This window comes from Calliopsis andreniformis, unplaced genomic scaffold (assembly GCF_051401765.1).
Source record: "Calliopsis andreniformis isolate RMS-2024a unplaced genomic scaffold, iyCalAndr_principal scaffold0443, whole genome shotgun sequence".
In the NCBI taxonomy this organism is placed as follows: Eukaryota; Metazoa; Arthropoda; class Insecta; order Hymenoptera; family Andrenidae; genus Calliopsis; species Calliopsis andreniformis.
Window position 1 is genome coordinate 35,001 of NW_027480852.1, and position 6,265 is coordinate 41,265.

Here is a 6,265-nt window from a genome sequence, read left to right on the forward strand (position 1 = left end):
ATCCACAATTTTTCGTGTGCACAAATATCCCACAACACATGTTCAGAAACTCGTGACACGAACAGCAAACTCATGTGATCCACAGTATTAAATCTTTGCTTTTGCGTGTCACGTAAAGATTGTAACTTCGACAAGGAGTCTCGGTTCGTTCATTTATTTGACAATTCCAACATTGGTGTCGGACCTCGACAAGCACGAATCACACACGCCGTAGGTCATCCATCGGTAAGCACGTACACCGGACCTCCGCAGAAAACTCTACGGAGCGGTATACGCTCGCGCTAAGCATCCATCGTACAGGCACGTAAACCACTCACGCTGGTCACTGACGACGAAGCGCGTATCAAGCACGCTGGGCAAAGTCGACAGAAGCGCGTAATAGTGGCATGCCGAAACATATCGAGATAGCGCGTTAAGCGTCGTGCTGGGCATAGCGAGCTGGCGCGGAATGTGCGCGCTGCACATATCGAAAATCTGACACCTCTTGATATTTAGGCTTTCCATTCTCACGTAAGCCCGGCGCCCGCCTTAAAGACGGAACGTTTCGTTCAGTTTAAATAAACTCATTCGCTCGGACAAAGAGTTGATGCTCAGTAAGTACGAGTATACACGCTAGTGCATACAAGTCACCAACGTCCAAAGGACGATTACCACATAAGGGCCATTCGGTCTTAGACACCGACCCGTGGTCATGCTGTGTAGAGAAAGATCCGGAACGTAAACCGTTCGAAGACACTCGAGATACAAGATCCCGAGGAGCGGTGGACTGCTTCTCGACCGAGATCGTAGAATAGCCACGCGCCCAGCGATGCCTCGACCGGCACGCCCGGACCGACGCTTCTCTTATAGATACCGAGTGGCCGGCCGAGAGGCCGGCGACGGCCGACCGTAGCCGCGCGGCCTTACGGTGGGAACTCGCCGCGCGTGCAGCACTCCCGGCCGGTACGCTGCCACTTAGACTCGGCAGATGAACACGTACACGTACGAGGTCGTATAAAAGTAACTTAATACTAAACTGCGGACATTATACTGCTATAATCACAAACTTTCAACATGTTTCAACCACATATTTTAAGACTATATACATACAGATATAGCAATATTGAAAATATTCTAAGTCCCCGTTCGTGTCGCTCCGGAACCGAATGTCGACGGAACGAAATGACAACGGTAGATCCTTATTCCTGGTGCTCGTGGCTCTCTAAAACCATACACTTGTTCTCCTCTGTCTCTTACCTGTGTCGAGATAATCGAGAATCATGGAGCGTTCGTGTCGCTCCGGAACCGAAAGTCGTCGGTTCGAAACGAGAACGTTAGATCCATATTCCTGATCGTTGAGGCACTCTAAAACTATTAGGCTGTTTTGCTCTCTGATGCCCGTGGACCGAGAGAACGTAGAATAACGGAGCGATCGTGTCGCTCCGGAGCCCGAGCGAAAAAATTCTAAGTCCCCGTTCGTGTCGCTCCGGAGCCCGAGCGAAAAAATTCTAAGTCCCCGTTCGTGTCGCTCCGGAACCGAATGTCGACGGAACGAAATGACAACGGTAGATCCTTATTCCTGGTGCTCGTGGCTCTCTAAAACCATACACTTGTTCTCCTCTGTCTCTTACCTGTGTCGAGATAATCGAGAATCATGGAGCGTTCGTGTCGCTCCGGAACCGAAAGTCGTCGGTTCGAAACGAGAACGTTAGATCCATATTCCTGATCGTTGAGGCACTCTAAAACTATTAGGCTGTTTTGCTCTCTGATGCCCGTGGACCGAGAGAACGTAGAATAACGGAGCGATCGTGTCGCTCCGGAGCCCGAGCGAAAAAATTCTAAGTCCCCGTTCGTGTCGCTCCGGAGCCCGAGCGAAAAAATTCTAAGTCCCCGTTCGTGTCGCTCCGGAACCGAATGTCGACGGAACGAAATGACAACGGTAGATCCTTATTCCTGGTGCTCGTGGCTCTCTAAAACCATACACTTGTTCTCCTCTGTCTCTTACCTGTGTCGAGATAATCGAGAATCATGGAGCGTTCGTGTCGCTCCGGAACCGAAAGTCGTCGGTTCGAAACGAGAACGTTAGATCCATATTCCTGATCGTTGAGGCACTCTAAAACTATTAGGCTGTTTTGCTCTCTGATGCCCGTGGACCGAGAGAACGTAGAATAACGGAGCGATCGTGTCGCTCCGGAGCCCGAGCGAAAAAATTCTAAGTCCCCGTTCGTGTCGCTCCGGAGCCCGAGCGAAAAAATTCTAAGTCCCCGTTCGTGTCGCTCCGGAACCGAATGTCGACGGAACGAAATGACAACGGTAGATCCTTATTCCTGGTGCTCGTGGCTCTCTAAAACCATACACTTGTTCTCCTCTGTCTCTTACCTGTGTCGAGATAATCGAGAATCATGGAGCGTTCGTGTCGCTCCGGAACCGAAAGTCGTCGGTTCGAAACGAGAACGTTAGATCCATATTCCTGATCGTTGAGGCACTCTAAAACTATTAGGCTGTTTTGCTCTCTGATGCCCGTGGACCGAGAGAACGTAGAATAACGGAGCGATCGTGTCGCTCCGGAGCCCGAGCGAAAAAATTCTAAGTCCCCGTTCGTGTCGCTCCGGAGCCCGAGCGAAAAAATTCTAAGTCCCCGTTCGTGTCGCTCCGGAACCGAATGTCGACGGAACGAAATGACAACGGTAGATCCTTATTCCTGGTGCTCGTGGCTCTCTAAAACCATACACTTGTTCTCCTCTGTCTCTTACCTGTGTCGAGATAATCGAGAATCATGGAGCGTTCGTGTCGCTCCGGAACCGAAAGTCGTCGGTTCGAAACGAGAACGTTAGATCCATATTCCTGATCGTTGAGGCACTCTAAAACTATTAGGCTGTTTTGCTCTCTGATGCCCGTGGACCGAGAGAACGTAGAATAACGGAGCGATCGTGTCGCTCCGGAGCCCGAGCGAAAAAATTCTAAGTCCCCGTTCGTGTCGCTCCGGAGCCCGAGCGAAAAAATTCTAAGTCCCCGTTCGTGTCGCTCCGGAACCGAATGTCGACGGAACGAAATGACAACGGTAGATCCTTATTCCTGGTGCTCGTGGCTCTCTAAAACCATACACTTGTTCTCCTCTGTCTCTTACCTGTGTCGAGATAATCGAGAATCATGGAGCGTTCGTGTCGCTCCGGAACCGAAAGTCGTCGGTTCGAAACGAGAACGTTAGATCCATATTCCTGATCGTTGAGGCACTCTAAAACTATTAGGCTGTTTTGCTCTCTGATGCCCGTGGACCGAGAGAACGTAGAATAACGGAGCGATCGTGTCGCTCCGGAGCCCGAGCGAAAAAATTCTAAGTCCCCGTTCGTGTCGCTCCGGAGCCCGAGCGAAAAAATTCTAAGTCCCCGTTCGTGTCGCTCCGGAACCGAATGTCGACGGAACGAAATGACAACGGTAGATCCTTATTCCTGGTGCTCGTGGCTCTCTAAAACCATACACTTGTTCTCCTCTGTCTCTTACCTGTGTCGAGATAATCGAGAATCATGGAGCGTTCGTGTCGCTCCGGAACCGAAAGTCGTCGGTTCGAAACGAGAACGTTAGATCCATATTCCTGATCGTTGAGGCACTCTAAAACTATTAGGCTGTTTTGCTCTCTGATGCCCGTGGACCGAGAGAACGTAGAATAACGGAGCGATCGTGTCGCTCCGGAGCCCGAGCGAAAAAATTCTAAGTCCCCGTTCGTGTCGCTCCGGAGCCCGAGCGAAAAAATTCTAAGTCCCCGTTCGTGTCGCTCCGGAACCGAATGTCGACGGAACGAAATGACAACGGTAGATCCTTATTCCTGGTGCTCGTGGCTCTCTAAAACCATACACTTGTTCTCCTCTGTCTCTTACCTGTGTCGAGATAATCGAGAATCATGGAGCGTTCGTGTCGCTCCGGAACCGAAAGTCGTCGGTTCGAAACGAGAACGTTAGATCCATATTCCTGATCGTTGAGGCACTCTAAAACTATTAGGCTGTTTTGCTCTCTGATGCCCGTGGACCGAGAGAACGTAGAATAACGGAGCGATCGTGTCGCTCCGGAGCCCGAGCGAAAAAATTCTAAGTCCCCGTTCGTGTCGCTCCGGAGCCCGAGCGAAAAAATTCTAAGTCCCCGTTCGTGTCGCTCCGGAACCGAATGTCGACGGAACGAAATGACAACGGTAGATCCTTATTCCTGGTGCTCGTGGCTCTCTAAAACCATACACTTGTTCTCCTCTGTCTCTTACCTGTGTCGAGATAATCGAGAATCATGGAGCGTTCGTGTCGCTCCGGAACCGAAAGTCGTCGGTTCGAAACGAGAACGTTAGATCCATATTCCTGATCGTTGAGGCACTCTAAAACTATTAGGCTGTTTTGCTCTCTGATGCCCGTGGACCGAGAGAACGTAGAATAACGGAGCGATCGTGTCGCTCCGGAGCCCGAGCGAAAAAATTCTAAGTCCCCGTTCGTGTCGCTCCGGAGCCCGAGCGAAAAAATTCTAAGTCCCCGTTCGTGTCGCTCCGGAACCGAATGTCGACGGAACGAAATGACAACGGTAGATCCTTATTCCTGGTGCTCGTGGCTCTCTAAAACCATACACTTGTTCTCCTCTGTCTCTTACCTGTGTCGAGATAATCGAGAATCATGGAGCGTTCGTGTCGCTCCGGAACCGAAAGTCGTCGGTTCGAAACGAGAACGTTAGATCCATATTCCTGATCGTTGAGGCACTCTAAAACTATTAGGCTGTTTTGCTCTCTGATGCCCGTGGACCGAGAGAACGTAGAATAACGGAGCGATCGTGTCGCTCCGGAGCCCGAGCGAAAAAATTCTAAGTCCCCGTTCGTGTCGCTCCGGAGCCCGAGCGAAAAAATTCTAAGTCCCCGTTCGTGTCGCTCCGGAACCGAATGTCGACGGAACGAAATGACAACGGTAGATCCTTATTCCTGGTGCTCGTGGCTCTCTAAAACCATACACTTGTTCTCCTCTGTCTCTTACCTGTGTCGAGATAATCGAGAATCATGGAGCGTTCGTGTCGCTCCGGAACCGAAAGTCGTCGGTTCGAAACGAGAACGTTAGATCCATATTCCTGATCGTTGAGGCACTCTAAAACTATTAGGCTGTTTTGCTCTCTGATGCCCGTGGACCGAGAGAACGTAGAATAACGGAGCGATCGTGTCGCTCCGGAGCCCGAGCGAAAAAATTCTAAGTCCCCGTTCGTGTCGCTCCGGAGCCCGAGCGAAAAAATTCTAAGTCCCCGTTCGTGTCGCTCCGGAACCGAATGTCGACGGAACGAAATGACAACGGTAGATCCTTATTCCTGGTGCTCGTGGCTCTCTAAAACCATACACTTGTTCTCCTCTGTCTCTTACCTGTGTCGAGATAATCGAGAATCATGGAGCGTTCGTGTCGCTCCGGAACCGAAAGTCGTCGGTTCGAAACGAGAACGTTAGATCCATATTCCTGATCGTTGAGGCACTCTAAAACTATTAGGCTGTTTTGCTCTCTGATGCCCGTGGACCGAGAGAACGTAGAATAACGGAGCGATCGTGTCGCTCCGGAGCCCGAGCGAAAAAATTCTAAGTCCCCGTTCGTGTCGCTCCGGAGCCCGAGCGAAAAAATTCTAAGTCCCCGTTCGTGTCGCTCCGGAACCGAATGTCGACGGAACGAAATGACAACGGTAGATCCTTATTCCTGGTGCTCGTGGCTCTCTAAAACCATACACTTGTTCTCCTCTGTCTCTTACCTGTGTCGAGATAATCGAGAATCATGGAGCGTTCGTGTCGCTCCGGAACCGAAAGTCGTCGGTTCGAAACGAGAACGTTAGATCCATATTCCTGATCGTTGAGGCACTCTAAAACTATTAGGCTGTTTTGCTCTCTGATGCCCGTGGACCGAGAGAACGTAGAATAACGGAGCGATCGTGTCGCTCCGGAGCCCGAGCGAAAAAATTCTAAGTCCCCGTTCGTGTCGCTCCGGAGCCCGAGCGAAAAAATTCTAAGTCCCCGTTCGTGTCGCTCCGGAACCGAATGTCGACGGAACGAAATGACAACGGTAGATCCTTATTCCTGGTGCTCGTGGCTCTCTAAAACCATACACTTGTTCTCCTCTGTCTCTTACCTGTGTCGAGATAATCGAGAATCATGGAGCGTTCGTGTCGCTCCGGAACCGAAAGTCGTCGGTTCGAAACGAGAACGTTAGATCCATATTCCTGATCGTTGAGGCACTCTAAAACTATTAGGCTGTTTTGCTCTCTGATGCCCGTGGACCGAGAGAACGTAGAATAA